Below are 12,605 nucleotides of genomic sequence, written 5' to 3' on the forward strand. Positions count from 1 at the left end.
ACAATACAAACAGGACTGTGTCAGACTGAGAACTTGTAAATAAACTACAACATTCGGCACTAGTAAAACCACCCAGAAAAGACCTGCGTGATCACAAGCACTTCTTCCAAAAATCTGCCATCCTCAGTTCGGCAGAGTCTCACAGAAACTCCCTGCTTGGTTACAAATTGGAAAACAGTATATTATCAACCACATTATGAACATTATTATTGCTGACCTTATTATAATCCACAGACACAAAGGAAAGCCATGCCTCCAAAACATTATATCAGATCAAAAATCACCTGTATTAAAATTACGCATTAAGCCTTGCATTCTACACACTACCTAACATCTTATAAGACTCATAAATGATAAACCTTACCTTTTGTCCAATCAGAATAATTCCTCCACCTGTTTGTTCAAGCTTATCCAATGAAATTCCAGCTGCACAAGCACCCTCAGAACTTGCCACCATCTGATTGGTGGAGAGCTCTGCCACTCAGCTCCCTGATGCGGTTGCTTTAGGAAGTCTAGCGCATGTGAACTGGATGCCAGCCAGTGCACAGTCACCAAGAGAGCAAGGTAAACAATTTCTCTCTCTCTCTCTCTCCCTCTCTTTCTTTCTCTTCCCGATCGCCTGCCATGACATTTAGACCCTTTTCAACATAGTTCTCTTTTTTCAAAGCACCCACTCCTATTCTTTTTTTTTTTTTGGGGGGGGGGGGGTGAGGGAAGAGAAAGACCCAGAGAGAATGACATGGTGAAACGCAGCCATACACTGAATACGGAGTGCAGCAGATATGACTGCGTCACAGTCTCTGCTCCCAGTAACGACGCAGGGGCGAGCGCAGCTGAGGAAAGCGTGAGGTCTGAGGGATGCTCTAGCCCCGACCTCTCACGGAGAGCTGCCCCGATTACAGGCTGCCGCCGCCCTCGTCCACCCCCCCCCCCCACCCCCCCGCAAGCAGAGCACAGATTTAGCCCATGCTCACGCCCCCTTTGTAGACGAGCGAGCCGGCGTGCCTCCTCCACCCGCCGCTCCCACGGTCGGCCCTGATGTGCCGCGGAGACATTGCACGCCACGGTTCTGGATCTTATGCTGCTCCGGATGGGTTCCGCAAAGGCCAAATGTAAGGAGAGAGGTACCTATCCCTCGGAGACCCCAAGAAAGATGTTGGACGTGTCTGATCAGTGTCACTGGGTTATACCTTGAGGTGTAGCCCGCACGTTACTTCAAACATATATTACCGTACAGCTATATTATAGCATACGCACCTACAGTACAACTTACACAGTGGCTGAGGTACTGGCATTCTGTGTCCTCATTGGTTCGAACAGTGCTGTCAGATGGGAACTGATGCGTATTGTGTGATCTCTCCCTCTCCCCCTCTCTCTCTCTCTCTCTCTCTCTCTCTCTCTCTCTCTCTCTCCCTCAAGTGAATGGTGCCCATCACCTCACTCCTCGAATACTGGAACCTTCCAGAACAGAAGTCCTGCTCTTAACCCTTCACCTGGTGGCCGGCACCTGCCCGCTCACCCTGAACACACACACCTCGTCGTGCCGTCTCCCACGCCCTGCCTCGGACCTTCGAATCACCCCCCCTCCCCGAGCGCCCGCGCCCAGCTCCCGAGCGTGCCACATTCCCAGCATCCGTGTTGCATCCCGGAGTGGCGGCGCCTTGGGTACGAAGCCGGGTCTGTCGGAGGCGGCGAGAGAAGAAAGGGTGGCGGAGAAACGAGGATGGAGAGGTAAAAGAGGAGGATGAGGAGGCGGACGAGTAGACGGAGGGCTGAGGCTCACTCACGGCCGCTCTCTCGGGAAGGAGGAAGGTGCACGGCTCGGGCTGCTCTCCTCTTAGCTGCCGTTTTCCTCCCGACGTGAAAAAGTGACGTAGCAACTAATCCAAAATCTCTCCCTCCCCGTCTTGTTCCCCCTCTCTCCCTCTCTCTCTCTCTCTCTCTCTCTACGATCACTGCCCCCTCCCGTTCACTCTGTTTACAGCCGAGTTGCTTTCATCCCGCCGTTCATCTCTGCTGCGCAGGCTCACAGATGGATCGCGCGAGCACGTACAGTTGCGAGCAAACAATCAGATAGCCACCGTGCAGGCGGGCGCACGCGCGTGCCCTTGTGTTCCCACAATCCCACTTTCTCCATCCCTTTCTTTCTTTCTCTCTCTCTCTCTCTCTCACTTCGCTTCTCGCTGCCGAGCGCGCAGTGTGACGCAGCACTTAATTCTACAGGGTTTTTTCCCCCCTCCCTCCCTCCCTGCTCTGTTATGGCTACATGAGCGTCACCACTTGAAAAACTCGACCCAGCAGTGCGCTGGCTGCCACTGAGGGACAGAGACAGACAGACAAGAAAGAGAGAGATAAAGTGAGAGAGAGGAAAAGTGGGGGGAGAAAAGAGAGAGAGAGAGAGAGCGCGCATAGTTACAATTAAAGGGACACCGCCATCTCCCATGGTGCCCCTCTTCCTTTTACACGTCCCTCTGCCCTCTGCCCTCCTCTAATTGGGTCTTTGCCCATCTATCCGCCCCTCCTCCCCAACCCGTCTCTAGCAGTTCTCCAGCGTCTCATCGGTTTCTTCCGCGAGAAACACTCACGCCTCAGTGAACTGAGATGACTGTGTACACCCTCCTCCCTTTTTAAAGGCGCACAGCTGAGCGGCGCAGCCGTTATGTAACAGGCAGCCTGCTATGTTTGCTTCTCTCCTCTGGGTCACATTCCTGGGCCAAGGATGGACGCAATCTGCTAAGCATCAACGATGTCACTTGACGCATCACCGAGACAACAACGTGGGCCGGGTGGAGGGGGGGGGTTTCTAAGCGGAGTGTTCCCCCGTGACCGCCAGCGTGACGGATGAGACGCTGGGAGACAGCGGCATGCAAGTTACGGTACCAGGATCGGGAGGCAATTGCATAAACAGCTCGTGAACTTCCTTTCCTGTTCTGAGGCAGCACATCTGTAACCACAGTAATAATAAGCAGGCTAACAACATGCCACACAGAAACAATCTCCCGTTTTAATAAGCTCTGGTGCCTGGTCAGCGATGAGGAAACCTAAAGGTAATGCTTCTGCAGTTCTTATCTAAAGTAGTACAGATTAGCGTTTTAGGACGCAATTGTTTTCCTTTGCTACTAATTAAATTAAAGTCACATTATTCAGATGGTGCCATTAGCAGAGTGAATTACAAACGCATCAGTGACGACAAACTTATTATACTTATTCTCCGTTGTTATTTGATAGTAAAGCTTTAGATTATTAGAATGCTCTTTTTTTCTAGAACTAATGAACTAATGAATAAAAAGTTAAGCAGGAAACCGAGACATTATTTGTTTATTTAACTGCTAACTCAGAAATACGTTTTTTATTCTGAAATCCCCCAGGCCTAACCTGCAAGTATTAAAACAGAATCCAGTGCCCAGTGCACAACTCACCAAAAGATTAAATGAAAATAAAAACATACTAGACAAAAGTGCAATAACTCAAGTATTTGTATTACTTACACAGTGACGCATTAGAGGATTTAGAATAAGCCTCAGGAAATCAAACCTCCCCAATAGGGGCAGAAGCACTTTTGGCAGGACTACATTTCCCAGCATGCACCTCTCCCCTCATGTATTCATTTGCTTAGATAAGAGGCTCAGGCTAGCCGGCGCAAGTCAGTTGGCAGCGTGCGGGCAGCCAATGGGCAGATGACACCCCAGCAGAGAGGCCTCTTAATGCCCTTGTTCAGCTACAGGGCAGCAACGCTACACCCCAAGTACCCATTAGCGCAAAAACAACTTGTAGCAAGGTGGCAAAGTTGCAGACAGAGTGTCACACTTTATCTGACACTTGCCGAAGCACCACGCTGTGGCTCGCAGGCTACCGGGCCGACTGAAATAGTAGCGTTTAATTAACCACCGCAGTGTGCTGTTCTAGGAAACCATATGCCAGTGGGCTTGGAAAAGCCTGTTCTCAATAACTGGGCACCCACTTACCAAAAATCAGTCTGAGCTTCCTTTTAGTGAGAGTGTGGTAGCTGTCGATTTTTCGGTGGTACAGTGGTGTCTGGGCTGCGATAGCTTTTGCTAGTCCAGGCCCAAATGAGCGTGAGCAAGGCAGAGACGCAGTTTTGCATAGGCCGGCAACATCTTTCCATGATGACTATTAAAAGAAAGTCTGTGAAAGGTTCCAAGTTTAAGAGCAACAGAACTGTATTCAAACTATTTCCTTAGTCGTATATTCTTAAGAAATGCAAATACGTCGAGGCAGGAAGCTGCTTGAACCTCTCACACTTCACCCGGGCGGCTCGTTAAGAGCAAGCTGTGGCCGTGTGTTCTTGCATGCTAGGAGATAGAATATCGGAGCATTTCCTTTTGCAACATGGCTGAAATTCCAGTAAGGTCTAAACAAGCACAAAAGAAGTGTTTAAGTAAAAAAAAAAAAAAAAAAAAAAAAAAAAAAAAAACTCTGCATGCCATGGTGCAAGATCAAACAAGCTTAATGTGGTGGTACACCATGGGAATGACTGCCAAGGTTGAGTCCAAGTGCCGCACCGCACACGGATGTAATGTGGACCAGGATATTTTCCAGATATTATATTACCAAGGAGAAGCCCAATTCCAGATTGGCTGCATGATGGCTAGAATTGAATTAGTTGTTCACACGCATTTATAAAATGCTCTAGAACTTGGGGGGGGGGGGGGGGGGGGGGGATTCCTAAGCTTGATTTAAGGAGGAGGACTAGTCAAAGATGCGCCTGGAATCCAACGTTGTCTGTCCTGTGAGCACTGCCGTGAGCATAAAAAGCTCTGTAGCGAGTTCAAAAGCATGACGCAAGACACGGACTGTTGACTGCACCACGCGGGAGGGCCAGAGCCGACCAATCGCCTGCCAGCGTTCAAGCCAAACAAGCCCGCGCGGACGCCTCTCCGGACCGCCTCGCGGCCGTGTCCACATGGACCGGAGCCTATCTGCTCCTCTTCCAGACATGGTCCCATGTGGAAGGATGCCTCTATTGTTCGAAGAGCTCCAAGGCACTGCGGAGCTATTAAGAAGCAGGAAGTTTAGCCTCCTTTTGAAATAATACACAACAATAAAACAATGAAACTGGGGGACATCTGCACATCTGTATCATTATTTCCTTTATTGAGCTCTTGCTAATGAAATATTCAAGCCTCTCTTCACCCGGCCCCCTTTCACTGCCAGCAAAACCATTTCCCTCCGTAGCGTCTTTGGCGCGGCGCACTGTGGCTAATGATGCAGACTAACACAGGTCCTTCCTGTCTTCTATTTATAGACCCTGTCGTTCAGCAGCAAAGTGACAGGCCGGATAATTTTAACCGCGTCATCTCCCCAGCGAGCTCCGCTTCCCACGGCTTCGGCTCGCAGACGCACGGGCCACTCGGCAAAGCCGCCACGGAAAAGCCACTGGGAAGAGCCGCTCGGGAAAGCCATGGAGCATTAGGGCCGCTCGGAGGAAGCAGGGCCTTGGCCGAGGGCGGCCGGCGTTGCGCCGGCACGGCTCGACGACCTGGAGGAAGGGGCTGAAGCAGACCTTTAAACGCTCAGGCGAAGGCACGGTGAAGGGGGTTGTGGGTAAAGTGAAGAGGACTACACAGGCCTGGCAGTTCCGCAGATCTGAACCGGGCCTTCATCCTTCTTCATCCTTCTTGGACAACGCTGATATGACATGACCGCCACACCCATTTGAAGAGCTCACATAACAAACCTTAACAGATCCGTAGGCTACTATGTCATGAATAAATGACAAAAACAGTCTCGTTCAGGTTACACGTTACAGGTCGTGTTTTAGGACTGCTACTTTGGCTCTTTGTCATTTTTCTACTCCTACTTACCACGTGTGGATGTGAGATCCTCTCTAGAGTGACTGGAAAACAAGAATAAAGTCTTTTAAAAATAGGAATAACACAAAGTTATTTTTCTCTCTGGTAACATGATTAGTTTGGTTGTTTTTTTAAAGTCTTGATCAGTACAGTATTTACCTACATCAACACTTAGCTCAAGTGTTGTTTAACGTACTGGATACGCACTGGGAAACAAAGTTCTTCTCTATGGATATTTTCCTAAACACAATTAATGGATGTCCCAGCACTTTGAAACACGAACCTCCAGTCGCGGATGGTGCTTGCTGCAGCCTTAATTATACTGGGCGGTGTGGTTAGTTATTGTTCACGCAGATGTCGAACTTTCCTACGTTTAGATGCTTTGCAACAACAGCCCCAGACCCAGCGCCATTAAACCCGAGAGGCAGGGTGTACTGCACACCTCTCAGACTCATCACATGCAAGCTGACGTAAGTGAATCTGTGTCAGGGGTTAGGATGGCGCGTAACAGCGCCCCCCAGCGACGCCCAAACATAAACAAGCGCTTTGTTTACAGTTTAAATAAAAAAAGTTGCGCATTTCACTAAAATTACGGCGGCCGCAGGATTTAGCAGTCATTTAGCTAAACCAGTTTATTTCTAATAATATTACTCTGGAAAACTGAATATCATATTTTAGCGGAAAAACAACAACAAAAACATACCTGTGGTTACGTAAACATCTAACACACAGTTACGAATTGCAATTACCATAAACCTTGAAAATCCATACAAGTAATATAGGTCAGCTTTGCGGCCAATGGGCTCGTGTTTCAGCCAAGCTTTAATGGTTAAGTGATTAAAGATCAAGTAACTAGGGCACATCTTACGCCTCGCTAACTGTGACCGTCTGTTTCTTCCCAAACGTAACCCCGTTAGTATAATGATGTGTTTTGGCTGAAGACATAGCCTCGGGCGGCGAAGGGCAGGGTGCGGGTGGTTTATACGAACTGCGTAACATGCCATCAGCGCCACGCCATGTGCGCCACGCTGCTCAGTGCGTACACACCTATGTCGCAGCAGCCAGCGCTCTCTCCGCAGTCCCCCACCTTTGCCTTGAACCCATCCGCAATTTTAACAAAGAACATCATTCACTGGCGCAAAAAGTCGTAATTGCGCACATCATCCGCTCGCAACACACGTTGAAGAAGTCAAATACAGAGCATCTGGGCTTTTATGCGGCAAATTGAGCCAACTGCAGGCGGCTGATTGACTGATGTCTGGATGTATTTATGAAGCCTAGGAAACACTTATACGGAACGCTATCATTTAAATAGACAAAGCTGCGCCATTAAAGTGGACGGGGTTTCCTTAAACACCGAAGTTATAACGTAATACCCTGTCAGTGAGCCTACTTTCTAACGCAGCCATCCCACTCACCTGAACGGCTGCGTCCTTTTTTCCTCCTGTCGTTCTTTTATTTTCATAACGACGCCACACTGCGGACTGCTGCCGGTCTGACGATGTCCATTTATCAGTTTTGAAACGTCCAGAGCACCTTTTTCTCCCCCTGGAGCTCACGGGCGGGGGGGAGGGAAAAAAAAAAAATTCCACAGCGCCACATTTGAAGCCACGCCCCCTCACACACCCCCGTCTTCTGATTCGCCGCCGCCGTGTCGCGTCATCGCCATCACGTGCTTTTGACGCATGTTTACAAACACCCGGCGGAGTCACGTGTCGCAGGGCCATTTTGACATGCGGACGGTACGGTATGTTGACGGCCGCCGTCACTATTTTTCGGCATTAAAGCTTCGACACGCCTCATTTTATTCTGCATGCACGCTTTGATGACGAAGATAAAATGAAGCAGATGTAACAAAAAACTAAACAAAACAACAACAACCTTGTCCTGCTGATAGTGATATATGACATCTGCAAGGTTGTCCATATGTCCTGAATGTCATGAATGACCTCAATTAGTTTAGACACTTTTTTTCCCCCATTTCCGCTTTTCCAGCGTTTAAGGCATGACGCATAAACGGATCTCTCATCACTACCAAAAGTGTCTTAACGTCTTCCTACTACAGGGGGCGATATTTACCAGCGTTTTCACACAGCCGTCCTCCTCACGTGGTAGGACAGTAATCCGCTCGGTTTTTGTATGTGGCGATGTTTCCAAAAACGTGTTATTCTCCCTGGCGTAAGGCATTACATTGAAATCCACGCAAAGTGCATGTTTGGGAGAGACCATGAACCTTAAGCGTAACTTACAATTATATGAAACGCACTGCTGCGACAGAGAACGGATGGCAATATCTGGGAAAGATAACCGATGGATCATTATAAGAACGGAATGAGCCGAAACGCTCCGAGCTGAGCCGAGGTGACGTCTGACTCGAGGATGCTGCAGCGGACGGGAAGCCAGCGTGCATTGCGTCACGGCGGAAAGCTGAAAGATCTTTGGAAGAGGCGAGGTTTTCCAGATTCCAGATGCATTTCCAGATGCACGCATACTTGGCCCCCGTGTCAGTTAGTTTAAGGACAGCGGGCGTTCTGGTGTGGAAACGGAATCTGAAACGAGATTGTTTGCCTTTAAGGGAACAAAGGAGTGTCAGGGAACTAGACCTCTGACGCACAGTTAACACATTTAGTGGAACCATGTTAGTGACTGTTACACCCACTGTAATCCCTGAAAGTCATCAAAACCACGATATTCATTTACATCCCTTTGGTTTTATTCACTTTTTTTTTTTTTTTTTACACATTTTGTCATTATTTTAGACAAAAAAAGTATTATTTGTATATTTAAAAATTGTATATATATATATTTTTTGTAATCGTATAATTCCTAAATTGCATAGGTATGTGTGAAAAGGCAAAAGCGTGCTCGTGGGTGTCGTTCAGAGCTAGCTGCGTCATATTTTACGCACGGTGAAATTTGAAAGCCCCAAGGACGGTCAGCAGGTGTCTGAGGGAGCCTGGGAGCCTGCACATTGTTCTGGTGCCAGTGTGTGTGTTTGTGTGTGTGTGTGTGTGTGTGTGTGTTTGTGTGTGTGTGTGTGTGTGTGTGTGTGTGTGTGTGTGTGCAGTCAGCGCTCACTACTGACACACCCTTGTTCACTGAAGTCATCCATTGCAAAGAGGGAAAGAAGCCAGTTTAGGACTCTTAAAAGTGCATTGAGAGATGCTTTGACACTGTGTGTGTGTGTGTGTGTGTGTGTGTGTGTGTGTGTGTGTGTGTGTGTGTGAGTGAGTGTGTGAGTGTGTGAGTGTGTGTGCGTGTGTGAGTATGTGTGCATGTGAGTGTATGTGTGTGTGTGCCTGAGTGTACATGTGTCCCCTTATATGAATGCATGATATGGACAGATGTGTATACACCAAAAGCTTCCCTGACCGTGCAGGCTATGAGGGCCAAAAGTCAGATGGACTCTCTAGAGATCACACTCACGGCCCTCCCTTTCCTGTTGAGCCTGCCCTATCTCCGCCTACCCTCTGTATTAAGGACATGTACTGGATAAATACTGTATAACCATAAAGACATCCATCTTCTAAATTGTTATTTTGAACTAAGGAGATACTAAGTAATACCAAAGCTAGTACTGTGATATGTGTATGCACACAAAAGAAATGCTACCTCAAAAGGGAAAATCTTTCATAGTTTCCATATATTGCATTAGTATTAAATAAACTGACAAAGATCAGACTTCATGCTTTTTTCCCTCTTAAGAGCAATTATAAAACCATGATTTATTGTTAAATAATGTTCTGCTGTATTATTACTTGTTTCAAGACTTATTCTTCACATCAAATGGGCAGATAAAGTACCCTTAAATGAAATAATGCTTAAAAAGAATATCTCCTTTGATCTTACCTTATATATGGTAATAGACATTTAAGAGGTCTTAGCTATTAATTCACTGATTTAATGTGACTACACTGAAACAAATCCAACCTAGAAAAAGTGGTTCAAACAAGAATAAAATGAATTGTGTGGTCCCAGGAATTCCAGTGACTCCAATTTTATGAATTTTTGTTATTCTTATTAATCTTACTAAAAACCCGAGGCTGAAGAAAACTGGGTATTTTACAATAATAGTTTACATTTTGTTTACATTTTGAGAGGAAGACGCCACTTGACACCATCTTGTGGGTTAGACGGCGTAGAGGAGGATTGCAGATGGGCTGACAGCAGATTCTGGGATTTTGTGGAGAGCAGAAGAAAAGCCTGGTTTGTGTGTGTATGTGTGTGTGTGTGTGTGTGTGTGTGTGTGTTTGCCGTAGGTGTTGGAGAGAGAAGGAGTGTAGATGGATTAACCCTATAATCCTTTGCAGCTGCGTGACATTTTTTATAAGGATTCAAAACGATATTATTATCTGTATAGAGACTTTTTGCATGTCTCGAGATGGAAGCAAGACCATGTGAAGAAGGGCTGCAGGGTGCAGTAGCACCCCCTATTGGACAGTAGAGGACCTGCAAGTCCAGAACCATCATTAGAAACACACACACACACACACACACACACACACACACACACACACACACACACACACACACACACCATGTTCCCATGGTTTTGGATGTAAGAGCATCACCAAACAAGGTCGTCTTTAATGCTAGAATCAGACTGCTTTACCAGTAGATTGACTTTCTTGACATAAGAATTTATGACCGATCTCTACAAATGAAATTGGTCCCAGCATTGATTTCAAATAAAGCTTTAATTGCTTTATGGTGCATAGTGACTGCGCTCTTGTACTAGAAGATATGATGTGTAACGCAGGGATTTGATTTGGAGATCTTTTTAAAGCACATATATTCCATGCGCAAAAGGAGTGTGTATTGCAGCTGAAATGACTGCATCGGGAATCATGAAGGTTATTTTTGATGCTCCTTGATTGCATATTGGCTCGAGTGATAATTCGCTGCCTGCTATTGTCTCCTGAAGTAGCCGGCATTATCTGAAAGATTTACGGAGGAGCGCCTTACGCCTCGCTAGTAGGCCTGCGGTAATTACCACGGGACCGATTCAGTCGCCTCGGTTAGAGTCATGGGGAATCACTCTAATTGATGAAACGCTTTTGCTGATCACAGTAAAATGTTAATCATGTGCCAACCCAATGAAAAGCCCCATGTGCTTTGTAGCATGTCTGACAGCGAAGCCGGATTAATGACGTGGCAGACTCTGAGGCTGAGCTCGCGGGTGCCAGACCAGACCAAAGCGTTGGATAAAGACTGTGGCTTCCCTCATCAGCTGGTACCTCTCAGCTGTGCTGGGTGGGGTGGGGTGGGGTGGGGCTACTGGGAAGGAGGAAATCCGGAAAGCCGAGCTCACACACGTTGTTTCCTGGGGCCAGTTGTTTGGACTTTTCCTGGGCAGCACAGATAAGGATTGTATCAGCACAAGGCTGGAACAGCCGAGGCATGCAGGACGTTGACGGTCATGTATCTGCTCTATAGTTTCTCTCCTTAGGTTTAAAAAAGTTCCCAGTGGGAATAAACCATGTAATAAAACATACCAATGCATGTAAAATGGCTGGCCCTAGTTTATTAGTAGAGTGTGATCTATGTGATATGTGCTTCTGTAGACCGTTCTCTGTCCTGGCTCCTAGATGGTGGCATGAACTTCCACTTGCTGTCTGCACAGCAGAGTCCCTTGCGGACTTTAAACGCAGACTGAAGGCCCATCTATTTGTGGAATATTTCAACCCTGCTCCTATGTTGACTAACTGAAACCCTAGTACTTATTGTAGGGTATTGTTTATTGCACTGATTGTTGTCTGAGATAGTTTATATGTGTTTTGCACAGCAGCAGTGATCCCTGTATTTCTACAGTATTCTAGTTTGTTGGTATGTTGGACTCTAACCTACTCTACTGTACTAGGATGTATTCTGTGATGAAATGACAAAGCACTTTTGTAAGTTTTTTCTGGATAAGAGCGTCTGCCAAATCCCGTAAATGTAAATGGTGTGCCCCTTGCACTGGACTCACACAGAGGGCATGAATGTTAGGGGGTGAAAATACACTCATGCACGTACCACAGCGGAGAGTTACGATGGCTGCAGTCTCACACCCAGCTGCTGGAGGCACGTGACATGCAGGTGTAAAGTTAGCCGCTGATCTTTGGTGTAATGTTTATGTTTACCCGCGGCATCCAAGTACAGAAGGCCACTTTCCTGCAGTCCTCTGCCTTCTCCCAGACGTGGCCAACGCCCATATAAATCTACGCCCCTCCATCTCGCGCTCGATCTCTCGATCTCTTCCAGTGCGCGTCGCTCTTCCTCTCTCCGTCTCCCGGGACGTCCTCGCGGCAGGCGCGGCCTCGTGCCTGACACGTCCCTGGCTCTTCTCTCGTCTTCTTGGCTTCTATATTATCTGCAGATCTGTGGAAGAAAACACGACGGGCCTCACAGCTGTGACAACACGTGGTCGTCGTCCCCCCCCCCCCGGGGCGGGCGGGAGGGAGGGAACATGCTTGTTTAATCCCTGACTCCTCACACGCGATCTCCGCAGGCCTCGCGGAGCCCTGTAGCGCTCTCCCGACTGATGCCTAAACCCACACGATCTCACGACCGTGGACTCTGAAGAATCACGGTGAACCAAAGGTTACATTCAGAGCTGGATTTTGCTGGGGTTTGCGTTCATAACTCTTCTTGCAGTTTCCTTCATTCGGACGCCAGCAATGTTTCTGTTGATCCTTGTAATTCAAAAAATGTTTGGCGAGACCCTGATCTGAACACTCGAGTAAGTGTCTTATATAAAAAGTGTTATGATCGTCCATGCTTAAGCAAGAGAACAACGCCAGCCGCCAGAAA

The sequence above is a fragment of the Electrophorus electricus genome, chromosome 22 (assembly GCF_013358815.1).
Source record: "Electrophorus electricus isolate fEleEle1 chromosome 22, fEleEle1.pri, whole genome shotgun sequence".
NCBI lineage: Eukaryota > Metazoa > Chordata > Actinopteri > Gymnotiformes > Gymnotidae > Electrophorus > Electrophorus electricus.